Genomic DNA, 22,631 nt, shown 5'->3' on the forward strand with positions numbered 1-22,631 from the left:
AGGACTATCTTTTACTGTCACTGGCAGGTGCACAGGAAGAAAAGAATCAAATCAGTGAAGGAAGAAGCTTGAAAGAACATTTAATGTATTTAGCGTGAACAGTGAAATAAGAATCCCAGGAGCTGGAGAACAGTATTGGTTAGAACAGATGGCTGCAGACTTTTAATTTCTGCAAATGTTGTTAGAGGAAAAAGGCTTTCTAACCTGGTAAACTGGCATGCTGTTGAATTATCCCTGGTGCTTCCCATCTATCTTTTCAACAGGGCAAACTGGTCCCTCTTCCACCTTCCTTATCCCTAGATGTGCTGTAGCCAGTGGTGTATTGCAGCCTGGTGGAGCAAAGCCTTAACACTGGTCCACATATTTCTATTCTGTGTTTGATCAAACATGAGGCAATATTTGTCATGGCTTTGCTACTTTTTTTCACAAAGAACAGCTTAATTTTAAGCAAAAGCATGCTGTTACTGGAATAGCATGGGAATTTTGCCCAGCATTTGGGATTTGCCTTGGTTTTGCAAGAAGACCTTCAGCATTTTTCTTTAGAAATGTCTTCACATTGTAAATTATCAGTAAGTGTAGTTTTGCGATTTAATATCTCTGGTGATATTAACAAATTATGGAGGAAGAAGCTGAGCAAGTTTTTGAAGCAGAGGCCAACAGAGGTTTCCTTGTTTGAGAACAGTTAGCAGTCATGGATAAAACCAATTAGAAATACTGAGTGGTTGCACATGTAAAAAAAAATGCAAGCTAACCTTTAGCCCTAAGCTGTCAGGAAGTTTAGTGCTGGATTGCATGTTAATTGTCACTCGTCTACCCAAATTAATTTTTTTTGCAAGGTTTCTTTTTCTGATCTAATGGAAAAGAATCTATCCTTGCTTCATGGTCAGTGTTCTTGATTGTTCCTGCTGTGGTGATTACAGATCAATAGCAGTAACAACTTAGCTACTAGCACTGTAGTGTTGGAGGAAAATTTCATTGTTGACGTTTATTAGTATTTACTTTTTCTTCTTTCTTTTTTTCTTTTCTTTATTCTTCTTTTTTTCTTTTTTGTAAGTGGCATTACTGTGGCTCAGAAGAAGTGGAGGGGTTTTTTTCTGCAGTATATGAAGTTTGTAAGATTGAAGATAATGACAGCTTTCTGCAAACTGGGTTAAGGTGGCAAGCTGATAGTAGTAAATGAGATTACTGGTGTAGTGTAGCGTATTCCTCTGCATCTGCAAAGTGAGGGAAAGGGCAAGGGCATGAAATGTAATGTTATGAGTTTCTGAACAGTGGTTTCTGCTCAAGAGCATTTAAGGGGATCAGGATGTGTATATGACCACCTCAAGTGGTATCTAGCAGGAAGAATGAAATGCTAAATGAAACAGCAGAAAAAGTAGGGCATCAAGCAGTATAATCTAAATACGGAACTTTCAAATATAGATAGGATTAAATGTAAGTTTGTAACAGAATTTTCATTTGGGCAGCTGCATGTCAGCACTTTCATTTTAGGCTGTTGTTTACCCAGCAGATTTTTAAAGTGATTTTGAAGCATTGTTGACTGGAATGGAAGCCATATCTGCATTGAAAAAAAGTATCTAAATAAATACACACATAACAGATTATCAGATCTTTTATTACAAGCAGAAAATGTTTTGATATTAACAAAGACTGAAATCTGTAAGCGCTGGAAATTGTGAGCTTCAGAAACTCACTCTAGGTCTACACTATTCCTTGGCAGCTTTTCAGTGTAAATCCATTGTATGGAGACATGACTGATGGAGCTACACTGATGAAAATGTACGTGCAGGGCTGTCTAGAGTCTCTTTCTTCTGCTTAGAGCTTCATTTGGATGATCTGGAGCAAGTTTTGTTGGCAAAAGCAATTTTGCTGGCATCAGCTAAATTTTGCTGGCGGATGCTGGATACACACTAGGCGTACTTTGCCTTCAGAGAATAGCTATTGGTATTCTGTATAGAGCTACTGGATGGTTATAGAATATCAGCATGCCTGTAACTACAAAGTACTTTTGGTATAAAGAGATTTTAATATAAACCCCTCAAATTATATTTTCATCGATATTTAATTTATGTGGTATTTGCTGTTTCCTCTCCTAGCCACTGTTACCTAACTGAAAGCAGGATCTGAGGTTGCTTTGTTGAAGGACAAAGTCCCATCTGCTGTGCTGGAACAATATACTGGATAAAGAAAATGCCCCTCTGCCTCTTATTCTTTTTTTAAATAGCAGAACTGGGGGCCAGCAGGCATCCCAGAACCTAGTTTGGGAAAAGCAAAAAGCCTCTTGGCTGTTTGAAAGGCACTTGGATCAACCAGCTATTGGGAGACCAAGCAAAGAGGAGGGAATACAGCTGCCAGACCACTCAGCTGCATTTTAGGAGCTGCAGTGAAAGAAAAACAGCACTGCAAGGACATATCTGCACTGGGCCATGAAGCACCGTGATACAGACACACAAAGTTGCTCCACAGAAATGTGGCATAGAGGTAGGCAGTGTCCCAGAAGTGGTACCAAAAAGGTACCAACCAAAAAAGTCAACCTTTTGCTCTCAAGCACCTCCACTTCTCTAGTTACAGAGAGACATTGTTTGCAGCTTGCTTTTGTGTCTCTGCATTCTTGGCTTTAAACTTACCCATGACCACGGACTGGGGATGGTGCCAGAACTGGTTCCTGCTTTGCCAGCGTTTCTCTGTATGTAGCTGTCATGCTGTAAGTGTGCTGTTCACCTGCCTTTAGTCCCCGAGGCTTCTAAAGTGCAAAGTAGGTATTATTAGGTGCAGGAATGTTTGGATACTCCAATAATCAAAGAGCTGTCTCTTGTCTGTGATCCTGGTATGATGCTCTGTCCCGTGTTACTATCAGTGGTTGGACTTGATGATCTTACAGGCCCTTGCTAAGCTTAATGATTCTATGATTACTCTATGCAGCTCATAGAAAACATCTTAGCAGGGCACTGACTGTCCATCAGAACACCACAAGTAACAGCAGAAAATGTGCCTTTAGCTCCTTCTGGTATTTTCTCTTCCACACATATATCCCTTGGGTCAACCGGAGAAAGGTTTGGTAAGCTTCCCCATGAACATGTGATGTTGCATCTTGGGGCTTGTCTATACAGGAAGGTTATTTCAAAGTAAAATACAGTGTGAGGATTTATACTATTATAAATTCTTGGCAAGATAGTAAACTGTTCTTCACAAATACTTCATTAACTCCACAGCACAAAGAGCTACTTGTATCTGTGTTTAGATTGAGCAGGTTACATGGGTTGCCATTTTTTTCCACCAGGAAAAAGTAGCTTTTGTATGTGTAGGAGACGTGTTCACATATACTTCCTAGCTATTTATATATCCAATTTACTAGGAAAAAAATGCATTCCAGAAGTTTAAGAATGTATATCTGCCTGTGATGGCCATTTTTCAGAATAATCTTTTTCTAGAATGATTTATTAGCTTGCTCTTCACCATCCCACTTAATGTGCTTCACTCTTCTGTCTGTAAAAGTGCTTCCTCCATAATTGGAAATCCACCTGCATGCATGACTAAGTCTTTTGGCTTTTATTTATAATTTTATTGCAGTACTACTTAAAGGTTTTATTTATAGATATATTTATCTGTATTGGTTATGTGGCTATATATGTTTTTTTCTGTGATCCGTGTTACCACAGAGTCTGATTACATGGCACTAGTTATTTTACCCTCACAATACGAGGTTATTATGACTAAGGTGTTATTACTCCACATTTTGCAGTAGGAAAATTGAGAAATAAAGGATCCATTTACACTTTTTAAAGGAAGCTTGTGCAGGATCCCTATATTGGCATCCACACTGCTGGCCTTCTGTGGTCATTTTGGTAATGCCACAGACATGTCCATGCTGTACATGGCATCCTTGGGAACAAAAACTGTCCCACAACGATGCTACAGCCCCTTTTAGCACTTGCCATAGCTCTTTATCCTTATACTTCCTTCTTATTCTACTGCTCGATCTTCAGCATCCACATTGGTCTTGGTGTGCCAAAATGCATGCAGAAATGGTAACTAGTGAGCACAGGGAAGGACAAAAGAAAGACCCAGAGGCTCTGCATCTGTTTAGTTGAGGGGAAAAAAAAAGACATTGCATTACAGATTATGACTGCCATTGGTCATTTTGGCAGTCCCCAGGTGACTGGCATTGTTGTAGGCACCCAAAGTGTATTAGGCCCTCTGTAATGTAAAAAAAAAAAAAAAAAAAAAAAAAAAATTGTGTTTCTGAAGTACGTGACTTCTGGCCTTACTGTCACACCAGTTGTATCTTTCTCCAATGTTGGGTTGATCATCAACGGCTCATGAATTTCAAAATTTCAAGATGTTGAAGTGTTTTGTTGAGGGCTCACTTGAGCTTAATTTCTCTGTCACTGTGCTAGTTTCTGGGTATCTCTTCTGGAGGAGTAGAGCAATGATTGTTCTCTGTGTGTGTGACTTCCTAAGACTTTCCCCAGATTGTGCTATTTTTTTACAGTCTCCTCAAATGTGAAATGAGGGCTCCTGCCAGGGCCAAATAAACACTCTGAGCTCTCTGGCACAACTGGTGTGGTAACAATGTTGTACTAGAAATAGGGATACAGGAGAGAGCAGAAATCCTGCAGAAATCCTATGGCAGGAGGATTTTTAACAGGCAGGTCCAAGAATGAGACTGCCCATGCTGTCATGCCCATGGGTTTATAGACAAGAGTTACTGTAGATACAGGAATTCTGAAGTATGATTCTACTAGATGGTGTTAGAGGGACCCATGAAGAGCTTGTAAGGACCATCATCCTTCTCTGGGTTCCCACTTGAGCTCCTGTGAAGAACAGTAGCATAGATAGGGAATTTTGCATCCAGAGCTTTCCAGAGGTTTTAACAGGGAGATGTAGAGGCTGAGGTTTTCTGAAGTATTCCTTGTCCCATGGCAATTCTGCCTGTGGTACCTGGGCCCAAGTATCTTGTATGGGGGCACACAGATGCCTTTGTAGACCAGAGACTTGAAGCAGAGTCTTACTGGCATATTAACTACTCAGTTATCCTTCCTGTTTGGTCTCCATGGCAGATTCTGAGGGTATTCCTGTTGGACGGAATGTCTGCTGAAGGGTGTATTATGCATGTGGGCAAGACAAAATTTGTGGGAGACTTAGAGTCAGAAAGACGAAGTAAATTCTGGGCTCACACAGCAGCAGAGAGCCCATGCTCATCCATCACAATGCTACATTTCATCCAGTGGGCCATGCCTCAGGCTTTCAGAAGGATCTCAGCCACATTGTGAGTATGAGTAGGACAAAAACATTGGATTACCAGTTTTGGACTTCAAAGGATTTGATATCACGTATTCAATCTCCTGGATCGTCCTCAATAGCTTTGTAAATGCAGAAGCAGAAAGGTAGCTAAGTCAAAATAAATTAAAGATAGTAATAAAGAACAAAGGCAAGGAGAGGGGTAACCCAGAGATTCACCATCCCATGCACCATCCTGTGATCCATTGTCATTGAGGCTTTCTAACTTTTAGCTCTACCATTAGAATGTTGTAAAGAGCGTTGTAATTTTAGGAAGTGGATTACTTGTATGTACGACAGATTCTGATTGTATTTACACCACCTTAGTAGCAGGTTTGTTAAGGGACATACATGAATTTACTCCATATTTAAATATGGGTAGCGTAGAGCAGGATTTAGCCTTGCTACTCTGATATATACCGCGTAAAAGCACTTAAAAATTTGTATTTCTTGCTAAATAGCATAAAATTACATCCTTTCAGGTTAATTAAACCATTTTGCAATGCTGGTTGCTGTTGATGGGATATTTAAATGTCAGATTCAGAATAAGCACTTACGCTTCCTGATTATAAATGGCTTCCTTTTAAATATCCCAGACGTACGTATATGGTCAATACATCACAGATTTCTGCCTTTCTCAATCTGCATTTTCATTTGGTCTACAATAGGGTCAAACACTCACTAGTATCAAAGCCTGAATATAAACTCTCAGCAACTGAATAAAACCTGATTAGGCCCAACATGGTATTCCTTATATAGCCAAAAATTGCCAGTGATGGCAGTGGAGTGTTCAGCAGGAAAGGGTAAGCAAAAGTAGGCTCACACTGACTGAAGGGTTGTAAGAATCTAAGAGCAACCTTTCCAAATTTGTTTCTGTGGGCACTGGCAAACAAACACTATGCTGAAAGAACTTCAACAACCAGGAAACAAGAGCAAGTCCCAGTTTTGGGGACCTCACTGTAGTTCTGTCCTCTGCAACCTTTGTGGCACTAAATGTCTCTTCTACAGGTTCCTGTGAAGTGGGATATAGATATGTATATGCTACTTCAGTGCTTATGGGATGCATTTTCCTCCTACAAGTGTTTGGAAAGAGTCTCTACCATGAAACAGGAGCAGAAGGACATTAACTGAAACTACTTTCATTTTATCGATGATTCGTGATGCTGCAGAAATATGACAGAGCTCTCAGCCCATTTTGTGTCTAGGTCCTTACAGCCAGAAGTATTTAATTGGCCTGTGTAAGAGTCCCAAACAAAAGAGAGCAGGTTAAAGGAGGGAAATACATTTGTTTGAATTTCATGCCTTTTCTTGAGTGCTGTTTTAATGTCACAATATCACAGAATGTTAGGCATGAGAAGGGACCTCTGGAGATGATCTAGTCCAAACCTCCTGCCAGAGCAGGTTCACTTACAGCAGGTTGGACAGGATAGTGTCCAGGCAGGTTTTGAATTTCTTCAGAGACAGAAACTCCACCACCTCTCTGGGCAGTCTGTTGCAGTGTTTGGCTACCCTCAAAATAAAAAAGTTCCTCTTCGTGTTTAGATGGAACGTCCTATGGTCAAATTTGTGCCCGTTACCTCTTGTTCTGTCACTGAGCACCACTAAAAAAAGATTGGCCCCATCCTCCTGACACCCACCCTTTAAGTATTTATAACTGTCAGTAAGGTTGTCCTTTAGTCTTCTCCAGGCTAAGAAAAGTCGTAAAATGTACCAAGGCAGTCCTCGTATGGAAGTTTCTGTGATATTTTTATACATGCTTCTATATCATGCATGTAAACAAAGTCCCTTCCTTTAATGCTGAGGGTTTATAGCACATTATTGTTTTGATGCTAATCAGAGTAGCTCCCATAGAGAGCTTTGATTCACTTCAGAAAACGAAAGAATACACTAAAAATGGTAATACACTGTAGCTACTTCATTGTAATTGAAGGCTGTCTGTGCCTCACAGAAATTACCAGGCAAGCATTCTTGAAAATGTCAGGATTTTTAAGTTACTTCTATTTAAAATAGGGGACCAAGAATGCAAGGGAATGCATAGAAAATTTGAGGGTTGTGTGATTCAAACTTGAAGTGCAGTTTGTAATAATGAAAGATGATCAACTTTGGGGGTGGGGAAATCATCTCTTCGGTTTTCTAAATTACAGGATGCATAAAAACATCCACTTATTCTACATGTAGTGTTACTTTAATAAAAGGCACCACTTTAGGAAATGAAAGGTTTTGGAATATCTCCAAACGTCTGAGTTCTGTTTATCGTCAAAAGGTGGGTTTTTTTCATTATCCGTGGAGTTTGTGGGGTAGTTGAATAATTTGCAGGAATATGAGTGTTTGATTCTAGCCTGCAAACTCTGTATTTATCTTCTTTCAGTGTTCATATTGCAAATACAAGCATGGTATGGTTTCCTGTTGGTGCTGTAGCTGTATCGAGGTTTGGCAGTCGGTCTGCTACTAATCTCATAATGTGCATTTGTGCCTGTGTTTAAATTAATTGGAAAACTACATCAGAAAATACTGCTCTTACATTATTTTATGTATAAAGAGGGAGGAGGAAGGGAGAGGGGAAGAGAAACTAGATGCTGTAAATACAGTGTGCTGATGAATACTTAAGTAGTAAGTAGAAATATCTTAGAAGTCATTCCTGACAGTAATAAAGGCAGCAATTTGATTTCATCTGTGGATAATAAACTGGTTTCACATTGCAATAAACGTGGTGCTTATGTTATATTAATATTTATTAGCACTTATTGATGTTAGGGTTTAGTTGTTATCTTTTCTTCACATCACAGCCATTTTATAAGAATTCAAGATAAATTGCTACACAATAAGCAATTAAAAGTGTTTGTATATATGTGTGAGTGAGAAAGAAAATCTGCCTGTGGAGATACTCCTATATGGAAGGGCAGATGCTTACTGCCTAGGAATATAGAGAGCTGTGTTCAAAATGATGGAGTTAATGTGAGTTTCCACTAGTTAAAGATGTGGCTCTCTGAATGCATATTTCAAGACATAAGCACTGCTCTGCTGTTTGTACCAGAATTTTTTGTATGAGTTTTGTATTCCTTGCTTTGGCTTGTGTGCAGTCCCTCCTAAAGCTACGAGATATTGTGTATTCCATTCAGTGGTTTTTTTTGGTGATGTGTGAAGGATGGCTAACTTGCAGGATAATGTGAGTCAGAAAGTGATCGGATCCAAATTTAACCAAATTTGTTCTTCTCTAAATTTAGAGAATAGCTGAACGGCAAGACAGATATATTTCAATTTCCATCAGTGACAAGGACAGAGTGTTGGCGGGTGCCTGTTAACAGCTATGTCGTGTGTTTTTGATACACATATATGTGTGTATGGGTGGGAAAAGACTAGTTACTAGCTTTTATTTATCATGAGCCTGTTCCTTCTTTGACTGCTTTTAAATCACACTTGGGCTTGATGTTCCTTCAGTGCAGCTAATTCTTGTGCAGAAGGTGTGTTGTGGTCTTGAGTCGTGGTTTTGCCCTCTGAGTGGAAAGACTTGCATTGGATTTGGATTTTTATAATTATGAAAACTGAAACATAGACCCTTTTAAAATAAGCCAGGTACCAGGCAAGGTAAGACAAACCAAAATTCTCTTTGTTGATCTTGCAGTTAGACATCAAAATCAATAATTTCAGAAAACAGATTCAAGTTTATTCTTCATTTGAACATAAGTCTGAGTTTTACATGTGTATATTCACATGTCTTCAGTATTAATCAGGTGCTTGTAACTGAGTTTGTATTTAGCTGCTCTTCTGTTCTGGGGTCTTAATCTTTTTTATTATTCTAGTTCTTTGGCCAAATATTGTCCTTGGAGATTTGATCAGTGAAAGGAAGAACATGTCCCCACTGTTTTCAGCAAGACATTCAGTTAATGGGTGCAACTCTGTTGGTTTTTTTCCCTCAGTGAGATCCTTATTACAGACCTCTGTTTAGTCTGTTTCTTGTGTTTGATTTTATTAAGAGCCCGGTTCAGTGACTGTGTCATCAAATTTGCACGTATAGTGATGGATTGTGATATTACAAACAATTTGATTGTTCCATCCCTCACTGAATCAAACAACGAGACTGGCTGGATTGGAGATAAGTTAATTTTTACATGCAAGATCACTGAACTATCAGTGAATGAATAGGTCACACCAGAAAGTGGATGACAGCTTTGATATAATTTAACATTGTATTTCCTGTAGTTTGCTGAAATGGAAATGATAATTTAAGGGCCTTACCTTAAATGTTTACTGTCCTCAGTGTAAAATGAAAACACAAGTCAGCCTTTTTCAATTAAATACAATAATAATTTCCCTTTAAAGAATCAGTACACTAAAATGTTTTTAGAAGACAGCTATTTTAGCATTATATTAATGAGAATATTGCAGAAATTTGGCAGGGATACTACAGTCTTTTAGAAGACTGTATGTGGTAATTAATTAGCATTTGGTCTAATTAAATTCCACTGCCGTATTCACTGATGTCACAATGTTTTCTTCAGAATGAAACACTACTATATTGATTTTACCCTGCAGTTTTCTTTTTAAAATATAAACCAATAATCTATATCGTGTTGACTTGTAACACTTTTTAATGTTTCTTATACAGGAAATTAGACACTGCATTTGTTAAATGAGAAACTGGAAAAGAAAAGCCTAGCCTCCCTAATAAGTATGAGAAGATAAAACTTTTCAGGTTTCTGCTATATCTTTGTTCTTAATGTGGGCTTTCAAGCCAGTATAAGTGACTTTGAACCACCACTATGATGGGTCAAAGTGCTTGCACTTTGTTTTCAGGTCCTGAGAAATAGGAGTTCAAACTCTGGCTCCTCTAGCCTGAGTCCAGAAATTGTTTCTGAATTTAGAAGTTATTCCATAGAACAAGAAACAGCCTGTGTCTTGGGATACATTATGTCCTTCAATAAGACTAAGTTTCTGTCTTATTAGTAACAAAGTATTACTCAACAAATTTTATGAGTATTTTCCAAAGTGTGAATTTGGAATATCTCCACTAAAGTCTAGTATAGTGAAGCTAGACTCAGGCTAGCAGAGTTAATCTACAAAATTACATCACTAGCATGTCTCTAACCACTTTCCTAATAACAACACAGTAGGCTTAGTGTTCCATTAATAATGATTATTGGTTCTACATTTTCTTCAGAAATGAACTTTTAACACTTTTTTTTCTTTTTTTTAACCCATCTTTGTGAGCTGTTCATCCTAATTTTCATGATTTTTCAGTTTACAGAGTCAGGGTGTAGACTATATATAGAATTTTCATGTGTGCACGGAGAACATAACTGAAGACCTGAGTAGCATCCCTTACCAACATTTTGCTTTTTGGGTCAGTGGTGTGACATAAATAATGCTGCTTGAGTAAGAGCCAGTCAGTCTAAAAAAATAATAGAAATTTTAGATAGTGAAGTTTTCTTTGTATCTCCCTGGCAATTATTCTGTATGTAAGATACTATTGTCCAATTAAAAAACAAAACCAAACAAACAGTGCTTCCCCTTTTACCTCTGAAAATTATTGGGCTGAAGTCCTGATCTCTCCAATAATCTCCATATAGACACATGCACAGACCTTCACAGCAATGACTTAAGACTCATGGAGGTTCATAGTTCCAGCTTCATGAAGACATTATTGCTGTGCTAGCTAATTTGCAAGCTTGTATGGAAGCTTGAAAAATATTTTCTCCCCATGTATTTTATTTCTTGCAAAAGAGATTCAGACTAGATCTTTGGAAGTTCTTCAGTGCTGAAGTACACGGATCTGCCCAGAGTTCAAAACTTAGATCCTCAACCTCTGCTCGGTAGCTATCAAGTGTGGACCAAGGGGAAATCCAAAAATGCCTCTTTTTCTACTAGTGATATTCCCTGTGTGCCAAAAAGTTCACATTGGGTCATTGTCAGAACTGTTATCACGTTGATAGGGTTGAACAACAAGGTGGACAAAGCATTGATTGGAGTTGCCAGTTGTCCTTTCCCCCAAGCATTCTCTAACCACTGGTCCACAAGACCGTGCTCTTTCTTCTCTCATGGAGTGATTGAGCAGAAAAGCTTGGAAGGAGAATCTTTCTCCCAAGTATGTTCTGATAGTTAAGTAGCTTACAGAGCCATGTGCAGGTGAAGGATCTGAAATCATCCTTCTCTGGATTAGATGACTGAACTCCTGAGAAATTGGTTGAAGTGAAAGATGGAATGGAGAAAGAAAGGAAAGTGCGTCTTTCTTGGAGTGTGTTTTGAATGGAAGTGGTTGAGCACAGATTAGTCTCCAGGAAGGGGCCCAGGGAGGTGAATTCCAGGGGGGATAAAGCAGGTAACCTACTAAAACTCCCATTGAATACACCTCTCAAGACATCTGTCTTGTGCCCTAAGGTGCTGGTCTGCAGATTTGCTCCCAAGGTGCCCTGTCATACTCTTTGGATACTCTTACACAGGGAACTTTGGTTGCCTACTTAAGAACTGCAGCAAGACTCCTTAGAGGTGAACATTGTACTGTGCAATGCCTTCATCTGTTTGTGGAATCAGTTCTAGGTACTGAGTTTTAGACACCTGAAAGGTGATGTACCCAGGTTTGCCAAGAAGCAAACTTTCAGATGTCCTGAGAATGATTAAATCTTGAAGCATATCAAGATTTTGCTGTCTTTAAGGCTTGACAGCAGCTAAGTAAGGGACTTGAGAAGGTGATTTTGAACCCTATAGATGGAGCTAGGTTGGGCACAGACCCACTGGGGCTTTTTCTGAAGCTCAGGCTACTAGGCCCTTGGAAGATGTGGCACTAGGAAGGTTTGTCTTGGACTAGCAGAATGGAACAGCTTGAGTAAGAGCCAGAGAGAGACACTCTGGCTAAATAGTAGATGGGCAGTGTGCTTTGAGTTCTTGTGGTTTTATTCTTATAATTTCTGCACTCCAGAAACAGGTACAATTTCTAGGCTCAGAAATAAAAGGACTTTGCTGATATTTGTGTTTATAAGGCCAGTTCTGCTAGCACTAACATTACTGCAGCATCTGAGGAAGAAGAGATTTTCTGCTTATTAACTCTAAAATTTCTGTCTCTGTCATTGTTGAGAAGCACTGGTGCTCACTTCGGTGTATTTACAACTCTAGAAAAAGGTTATGTATAATATATTATGTGTTTTGAAGTGTATGTTTCTATATTCACATACATATAGTGTATAGTGTGTATACTTATGAATTAATTTATATAAGCATAAACTTGCCAAATCTTATTGCTGTCTGAAAAACAACATAAAAGATCAGCCTATTTATGTGGATCATCAAAGAATTGCTTACATTTTTAAGTGAATCACCCTCCAAAACTAAAAAAAAAAGGGGGTTCTGCTGTATTCAGTATTTTCTTTTAATTGGAAGGCACCTACATCACAGCTGCAATCTTAGACCAGGGGGAGACCAAAATAAAGAATTCAGTAGCAAGAGTAATTCAGCCATACTGTACAACAGCAGTATTTCCTACTGGATTTTGCTGATGGGTAAGTAGTGGGTCATTATTGCTGAGTAGTATGACACAAAAAAAAAAAAAAAAAGCTTATAGGATGATCTGCACATTCAAATTAACATTTCCTGAAAATGTTATTGTTTCCTTTTTTCTACCTAATAATTATATTAATAGTAGAATTTTAAGCTCAGTCATATTTATACACACTTTATATGGAATTCAGGCAAAATCCTCATGTTTCTTCCCCAAGTTCTGTGCTCAAGGAAATTACTTTTGGTAACAATATCCAATTATTATGGCTGAATGACCTAATAGCTTCCTTTCTCCAAAAAGGTTGGAACGATCATTCCATTTTTCTTTTCCCCTGCCTCTGTGGTTTTTGTCTTCCCCTCCCTGCTCCACCAACTAAGAAGGATTGCTTTTTTTTTTTTTTTTTTTTTTTAGTTGCCTTTATTCTGTCTCTTGTTGGGCACTTTTCTAATCTAATTCAACCAGGAGAAAACTTTCTTTATCCTTGTTAGCAAGCTGAATTAGCTCAGCTCAGAGCCTGACAAAAGGCACCGTGTGGCAGTCAGCAATTAGATCGTCTCGGGCTGTCACATCTCTCATGTTTTCCATTTCTTCAGAGTGACTGAAGAATGCTTTATGAATACTCAGAGAAATAACTGCAAAAGCAGTTCTGAGCCCTGTGGGTGCTAAGGTGGAATGATTTGGAAGATAATATTAAGTTTTTCAGTAGCTGCTAATAGGCTGCATTTTGACAGGTGAGGATTCTTAAACCACTAAGGGGTGATGGTCATTTCCTCCTTTGTTTTCCCTCTGCCTCCCTTCTCTTTCTGTGCTCCAATCCTCACATCCTGCTACTGAGGTAGAGCAGTAGTATTTTAGCAGCTGCTGGGGCTCTGTTGAAGATTTTTGCTCATGCTTGAACTCCTGTGAGGGAGTGGCTAGAAACTGCTTTGTGAGACACTCTGCCTGCATTTCCCCCTTTACTCAGAAATATTTCTGCAGACTGTGAACAGCGAGTAAGTAATCTGAAGACATTACTCATTAAAAACAACATCAGCCTAGAACAGCTTAGTAGTTAAACAGCAAATCTTTTATGAATCAGCTGAGCAAGAGACTATAGGTGTGATCACAGCTGCTGAGTGTTGTTGCAACTCAGTGAGACTACACTCATTTGTGCAGGAGGTGGAGACTTAATTAATTGATTTCTGAATAAAGCTTCAAATCACAGAACAGGTATGTGCATAATACACTCCACATAGCCAAACTTTCTGCTTACTTTCTGCTTGCTTTTTTTTTTTTTTTTTTTTTTTTTTTTTTTTTTTTTTTTTTTTTTTTTTTTTCCTTTTCAGAAATTTAGAGTGGGATCTAATGACAGTGGAAAAATCCTGTTTCCTTTGATAAAAATAGCAGTGTCTTAAAAAGCCCCACAGACCCGGTAGATAATGTGAAAGGAGCTGTGTTTAAGAACAGGTATTTGGCACAGTTCTCTATCCTCTTGCTTAAGTAGCCAGTGGAATTTCTGAACCAGGGATACTCATGAACTGTATTCATCATGGGTTTATTTTGCCAGAATACATACTGCAATGTGTTCAAATAGTTTTGTATTTTTGAGTTTACCCAGATGGGAATGTGCAACTAGCAAGAAGTCGAGATAGTGGTCTGAAAAGTCTAAAGAGCCGTGGTGAAAGCAGAGATAAATTAGATGGTACTGAAAAGCCAAAGAGCCACAGTAAAAGCAGAAAATTGTTTGTTTTATCTCTGCATATACTCCTCCGATACCCTCCTGAGCTTTGATACCACTGTGGCTTTCCTTAGAGATGAGTGGTGTTGAAAGAGATAGGTATGAATACCTCAGCAGCTATTAAGAATTTGTTCACACCCTGGTTTTCAAAGCAGGTTTGGAATTGAAGGTGGTACCTTGCCTCCTGCTGCTTCTTGCTACCCTGGTACAGGGCCTTGTGAGGGGCAGTGAGAGCAGCTCTAGGCTGCTTCAGTGCAAAAGCATCTGGCTTAGTTTGAGTTATTGTTAATTGGCTATAATGAGGATTAGTTTAAATGGTGTTTTTAGTGCCCAGAGAAAGGATGGTTTCAAAAATACTGGTATTTTTAAAAAAGCCATGGGGCTTGTTGTGTTTCTGATTGTCTACTTCATAAGAATAATAAATGTGCATACAAGAGCATGATTAATTAATTCTGACTAGAGAGAAAGGGAGTGTGGAAAACAAACACTTTTAAAACCTGGAGGAGAAATCTTTAAATTTCTGTGAAATTCCGATTAAATTGTCTCTCACACAAAATATGTCTGAAGTGCAGTCTCTTCGGATACAACCTGAGAGTGAACCTGCACTATGTCATTATTCCACCAGATTATTACAAATACCAAGCATAGTCATTTCATATTTTAAAAATGTGGAATGATTTGCACAGATTTTTTGTAGAAGTTAGGTCTAGGGGGAATGAAAAAATGTGTACCCATACAAGCCTTTCAGGAGCTTCAAAGTTATACCTGAGCACTCAGTGCTTTTACTGGTGGACTACGTAGCAAAATAACAGCATTCAGATGTTTGGGTCAGCTGGAGGACAACAACTGTCCTGGGTTATTGAGGTAAGGTACAGCAAGTTTTAAGTCAAATGAACTTGGATGTTGCATATAGTGCTTGGCATTTATATAAAGCAAGCTCAAGGTTGAATGCAGCATTCAAGTTGTAAAATGGATGTAGAATGGGTAAAAATCCCCTGCAATTACTTCAGTGACGATCCATTCAGGTTAAGAATTTTCATCTTTGCTGTTGCCATAGCAATCTGTTCCCCTGTCACTACCACATTAAAAATCCATTCTGTAAAACTGTTGTTGCCAATATTGAACACATTACAGACAAAAACATTTTTTTAATAGCTTAGGTGTCTTATTTGCAACATGAAGACCTAGATCTTCGAGAGATGCATATGTACTTTAAAAAGAAAAAGATTAGTGTTTTATAATACATTGGAGGAACACAATATTTGTGCTGCAGTATTGATGTCAGTATAAAGTAGTTTGCAAATAATACAGCAATGCAGTGTCAGTTGAACTCAAATAATTGAACTGTTCTGCTACGATATAACAAACCCATATGTTCCTGAGTTAAGCATGTATTTTGGTAACATGCTGAAAGGCTTTGGAAACTATATGGCTTTTAACCTTCTGTTACTCATTGAGTCTGATTCTCTTCAGTGATTGACTTCAGTGGTTTTTTTTTCTCTACTGATGTAATTCTGAAATGGGAGGAGAGTTGTGTCCCCTAACAGTTTTACGTCTGTGATGCGATCCTATACTGCTCATGTACTCAAGCTCAACAATAAGTTTGTCCTGATAATGAAATGTGGGAACAGGTCTTTAAGCATCCATCTTTACTACATCCAAAGGAGAGGGGGAAGGAATCTGCAATTCAAAGCAAACATAGTGATTTTCTTTTTTAACTGCACTTGGCAATATCTTCTAAATTTGATTATTTTGATTACATGGGAGGCATTGCTTTTTTTGTCTTTTAATGCAACTGTGCCCTCCTCTTTTGGATTGTTCTTCTTTTTTCAAATTCTGATTATTTTCTTGGAGAGTAAACTGAAAAAAAAAAAAAAAGATTATTTCATTTGCATCTCTTCACTTGTTTTTGCAATTCAAAATATGACCCTTTGGAGCATGTTACTCCATGACATTCACCCAAAACTGTAAGACTGCAGATCTCCTACACAGTGGGCCTGCTGTGGTTCCTATCTGAGGGCATCTGTGGATTGCTTAAGCAAAAAAGGTGTCCCTGACTTGCCAGGTACCTGTCAGCTCTGTATAGGTCACTGAAGACAGGGGTTTGGATGTGGTTTGTGTTGTAGCCTTATGCCTTTGTTAGCCCCTGGGGCTGATGCTTGAGGTGGGACTTACCAAGAGGTCTTGAGCTCCCAGATGCCTGCCTGGGATAAGAAATGCTGCTTAATGTAAGGTTTAGTGAATTAGGAAGTATGAAATACAACTGGGTTTTTTTTTGGGGTTTTGGGGGGTTTTCTTGGGGATTTTTTGTTTGTTTTTTGGGTTGTTTTTTTTCTTGTTGTTGTTGCTGTTTTTTAATTTTTAAAAAAATATCAGCATAAAGATAGTAAATCTGACTTAAATGATACCATCAAATGAAAGCAGCTCAGGCAAACTGAAACTTGGCTCTGCACTTTCTCCCATCACTTCACATTTCAGTGCTTCCTCTACACTCTAGGTGTTTCAAGGGGTCACCAGAAAAGCCTAAATAGACTTAGATAGAGGAAAGATTTGGAGTTATTTTTTTACTTTTATGGACCATTTTTATTAAAATACTTAGAGCTGTAAGTGTAGAAATAAGAAACTCATTTATCTGGACAAAAGTGCTGCCATTAACTATTCAACACTCATAAAATACCCTTTTAAATTATTGTTTCTGCTGGTATTGATAAATTCATACAAAGTGCTTAAAGGTCAGGTGTTGCCAGAAAGATGTCTTTTCAGCTTGTTAATTAAAGGTTTATAAGAGTGTGCACTAGCTTGCTCTTTGGACAAACTGAAAAAAAAAGGAGAAAAAAAATACCTACGTGGGGGAAAATCATAGTGTAGAATTAGTGAATGACGAGTCTTTGATCCACCAGCTCACCATGACAAGCTGGGAAAGTTTGTGACTGAAAAGATGTGGAAATGTTAACAGGAGGAAAAAGTTTATTCCCCATTTTAGGAGGAAGGTATCTTGGTTACACACCTATTGCAGCTCATGGCCTTGAGCTGAGGACCCAGGTAGAACTGAAGTGCTAAGATGAGTATGTGCAGTATTTGTCCTGTTACAGCTTAAGCCATGCTGAGTTTGTCCAGTTCTTATTGCCTGGCCAAGAACATCAGATAAGGACATTTATTTTTCTATTTGCCAGGGAAGTGATTTTTTTGTGCTTATTTATTTACCACCTTAAGTGGAATAAAACAGGGCTCTGAAATGCACTGAGAAGTGTACCCAGAGCCAAACTGCCCAACCATCCCTTGTAGCACCTGCGCCTCCTTCATTACAGAGATTGCAACTGCAAATCCCTCTGTTTTATACTTCAGCTCTTCTGCCCATCATCATGGAGACAGCTTGATTTGATCATTAAAATCTGACCTAAAATTTAGGCAATTCAGATTTGACTCTAAATCAACAGATGAGATTAAGTTAATCAATCATATGGACGAGACACTGGAAGTAGAAAGTCTGGCTTATACTTCCACCTGCACGACAGCCAATGCCTGCCAAAAATGTTTTACCTCTAAATCTTGATTTTTTTTCATCACTAAAACAAAGACAGTAAAACTGAATTAGGTGAAGTTCCCTGAGATAACAGATGAAATGTGTTACAGAAAAAGTACAGAGGTTTCTGTCACTGAATTCTGCTGATGCATCAGCTTGAACTATTTATTGTCTGAGCTGGGAAACAGTATCAATACCATGTAAATAGTAAAAAGTAAAATAAGTTCTTAGATATCCTTCTGTCTGAACACACTATATTGCTATTACTAATGTGAGATTAAAGTTTTGAATTTTCCCTTGGCCATGCCATTTTAATACTGAGATTGTTTCCTGGACTATTAAGTAACAGATTCTTACTATAAAACCATTTGTAAACAGGAGGCTGCATCTTTGTCACTGAAAATTTCATAACCTAAGAATGCTATAGTTTGTTCTCTCAAGATCATTCTAGAATGCCTACTGCAGGAAAATAAATCTTATGAATTTTTTGATAGTGTAGGTGGCAGAAGTAATGATCATTTCTCTGATATACCCACGGACAATGCCTCCTGACTTCGTCTTCAAGTGAATCTAAGAGAACAGTTTTATGGCATTTCTGGTTTCTTCTCTCATTCCCATTCCTTTTGGCTCACCCATTCATTGTTTTGAAACATAAACCAGAATTGCCCCTATGACCTATCTCACCCAGAGGCTGAAATGAACTCCTTCCTCACAGGATATAGGCATTTGGTTTCAGGCAGGGTTGTGGCTTTTCTTTCTCTCTCTCTCTCTTTTAAATTTTTTTTAAAATTTTTATTTTATTTTATTTTATTTCTTTTACTCTCCCTCATGATTCATATTTGTAGTACAGGAAAAGAGATTTTTTTTGTTCAGACGTGGAGTCTTTGTGCATCCTGCTCACCGGTAACCGTATCCTGCCTAATTTCTGAGTAATTTGATACTTATCTTTATAGTCAATTCACTAACTGTGGCACTTTGTATTTTAATACATGGTATTCTGTTGGCCAGTGGAACTATTTTATCTATTGGAACATGAATGTCAGAATATGTGTTTTCAAGGTCAGAGGAAGTATATATAAAAATGGCAAGAGGTGCAACAAAACTTTAAGCATGACCTTCCAGAAGGTAGAAATTCTTTTTTCTAACTTTCTGTAGAGGTCATATGTGTAGCCCATAAGAAATTGTGATGCTCTTAACGTTTCCAAGGAAAACTCAGGCTTAACTGCTTTGTGAAAGAAATTTCATTCTGTATGGAAGCAGTATTGGGATGGAGAGAAAATATAGATCATACTTGTGATAAACTTTCAGTTCCTCTAGTGTGGATTGGAAAGTTCATTCTGATAATCACCTTAAAAAGCAAATAACTGGGCTGAATTAATTTTAATTCATGCTAAAGCAGGAAGTTCTGATGCGTCTGCTCAAGGGCAATAGCAGCAGGTGGCAGCTCAAGTTCTTCTCTCCAGGCTGCAGGAATTCATCATGTTGTCCTTCCCAATGTGTAAGGCTGTGATATGGTAGACAAGGCAAAGAAGTGATTCATTCAGATAGTTTATAGTGTCCTTCCCATTGTTTTTATTCCATGTATCACCTTTTAACAATACAAATACCCTCTTCTGTTCCTCACTCTGCTGTCAATACCTTCACTTTTATAACTTCATTGTTCTGGCATCCATGGGTGAAAATGCTGCTTTTTTTTTTGGTTTTTTTTTTTTTACACCTCCTGCCCTTCCTTCCCCTTTGCAGTGCTTTTGGCTCAAGACAGAATTGCCTGTTTATAATTGTACAGCTCTCCTTGTTTGACTCAGCCAAATCTCATGCAAATTTTGATCTTTGCTGAATATATAACGTCACCTCCCCAAATGTCTCCAAGAGGAGTAGCAGAGTTAAAAATACAAATCTGTAGGACAAGTTTATTAAAAATATTCTGCATGGAAATGCATGGTATTCTTATCAAACGGTGCAGTGAAAGTGAAATAGAGTGTTTTACCACTCTATTGTGGAGATTTTAAGGAGAACATAGCAGCATGGACCTGACACAGTTTGCTTTCCTTGAGCTGATTACACTGTAGTTTCCTTTCTATTGACAAATTTTGCTACCAGACTGGGATAATATTAGCATACTTTATCTTACTGGGTGTGATCTGATACTTCTGTTTTGAGGGGACTTAAATTTAGCAGAATTCTGCTGAATGTAGTTTTTTTCCTTATTAGCTATGTTTAGCAGCCTGATAAAATTTTGTGACTGGTGACAAAGTGTCTCTTGCTGTTACAGTGAAAATCATCTGCTTGCTTATATTGCCATGTAGTCTCAACAGCAATTAAGAAATGTTAGATAGAAGTTATAAAACCTTGCCTTAATAATATTTGTCAGTTGACCAAAATAAGAACTGTAATGAAGGATGAAATAATGAAGGAGACTGAAGAGGGAAAGTTAGCTATGTTCTTTAGTTCTATGGCCCAACCTTAAATTTTTAAGCTATCCATCCTTTTTAATGGAGAAAATAAAGTAGAACTGATATACTGGATCCAGTATTTTGGGAGCGTCTGTGTGTGAGGTCAAAAAGGAGTTGCTAATCAGACCATCTATACCAGACCATGTAAATATGCATCTATAGATGTTTATATCCCTGCAGAAAGATGAAAAGTCAGCAAAGGATTAGAGCTAAACAAACATAGATTTTTAGGTGGGGGTGGAGGGAGGAAGCTTTTGTGTACTTGACTACATTACACAATTTGCTTACTCTTGGTATTCACCTGTATTCATCAAAGTTAAAGATAATACTGGATTGACAGTATCACTTATCCACCTACAAAGTAAACTTTATGTAGAATACAGTAGTATATTTGTCCATAGAAGGAGGGAAAAATATTCATATTCCTCAGATATCTGATATGGGGTACTGTCGAAAGGCTTTTAAAGGATAATTCAATCACCAGGCACAGTGAGCATGGATGCAAAAAAGGAAAGCCCTGCTTAACAAATTCAATACCCTTCTATGATAAGGTGCATTCAAGGAAGGTGGTGGATGTAGTTCTTCTGGATTTTAGTAAGGCTTTTTGTACTGTCTGTCACAGCAGCCTCCTGGGTGAGTTACCCAGCTGTGGGATGAGAGGGTTCATGGTGTGCTGGTGAAGAACCGGCTGAAGTGCAGAGCTCAAAGGGTTGCAGTAAGGGGGCTACATCTGAATGGCAGCCAGTCACCAGCACTGTTCCTCAGGCTTCAGTTCTAGGCCCAATCCTGTTCAATATATTTATCAGCAGTCAGAATGTGGGAAGTGAAGGCATTGTTAGCAAATTTCCTAATGATACCAAATTGGGAGGTGCTGCTGACTCTCTTGAGGGACAGGAAAGCCTTGCAGAGGGATCTAGATAAATTGGAGCATTGGGCTATGATTAATGAGATAAAATTGAATAAACTGAAATGGCAGATTCTGCTCGTGGAACAGAGTAAAAAAAACGGGCACAATATAACTTGTGAGAGGAGTGGCTGGAGAGCCACCCTGCAGAATGGGACCTGGAGGTGCTGGCACTGAGCCAGCATAGGGCAAACCACATCCTGGGATGCACCAACACAACAAAGAGGTGATTATCCCATTGGATTCAGCACTGTGTGAAATTCTGGGTCTGATAATTTAAGAAAAATGTGAATCTCCTTGAATGTGCCCAGAGGGGAACAAAGATGGTGAAAGGGCTGGAAAGAATGTCCTGTGAGGGCTGACTTTGGGTATGTCTAATTTGGAGAAAAGAAGGCTCAGGGGTGTCCTCACTGCTCTTTACAGCTTCCTGAGGATGGGAAGTGGGGAGGGAGGTGCTGATCTTTTCTCCCTGAGATCCAGTGATCTGATGTGTGGGAATGGCTCAAAGGGTCTCCAGAAGAGGTTCAGACATTAGGAAGCATTTAATTACTGAGAGGGTGGTCAAACACTGGAAGTGGCTTCCTAGAGAGGTGGTTGGTGCCCCAAGTCTGTAATAGTTGATGAGGCATTGCTCTTAACAATGTACTTTAGCTTTTGATCAGCCTTGGGTTGATGAGGCAGTTGGACTAGATGTGGTTGTAGGTCCCTTCCAACTGAAATACTCCATCCCATCCCATTCCATCCCATTCCATTCCATCCCATTCCATTCCATTCCATTCCATTCCATTCCATTCCATCCCATTCCATCCCATTCCATTCCATCCCATCCCATTCCATTCCATCCCATTCCATTCCATTCCATTCCATCCCATTCCATCCCATTCCATTCCATCCCATTCCATTCCATTCCATCCCATCCCATCCCATTCCATCCCATCCCATCCCATCCCATTCCATCTTAAATAAGCTCTGGATAAAATTGCTATACAATTAAGAGAAGAGTGAGTAGGGAAAATAAATGTGGATAGTAATAGCTGCTGTGTTGGCCCAAATGGATGTTCTTTTAGCTGACTGTTATGTTATAGTGTACTGAAGTAGATTTATAGGTAGCTCTTTTTTCCACTAATTCATTGTTTACTATTTAGTAAGACACAATGAACTCATGTGACCCTTGCCTGCCATGAAATGAATCATCTTACCAATGCACATTATGGAGTTTCACTGCTGTGTGTTTCACCTTTCTCCAGTTCACTTTTGAAAATAAG

At 38.6% G+C, this 22,631-nt stretch overlaps 1 protein-coding gene across 1 annotated transcript in view; it reads left to right on the forward strand.

Annotated features, from left to right (window-relative positions):
* PHF21B (PHD finger protein 21B) overlaps positions 1-22,631 on the forward strand; it is a gene marked incomplete at its 5' end in the record, with an annotated part of 63,837 nt that overhangs the window by 2,250 nt on the left and 38,956 nt on the right. The window lies entirely within an intron of this gene.

The sequence above is a fragment of the Calypte anna genome, chromosome 1 (assembly GCF_003957555.1).
Source record: "Calypte anna isolate BGI_N300 chromosome 1, bCalAnn1_v1.p, whole genome shotgun sequence".
Taxonomy (NCBI): Eukaryota; Metazoa; Chordata; class Aves; order Apodiformes; family Trochilidae; genus Calypte; species Calypte anna.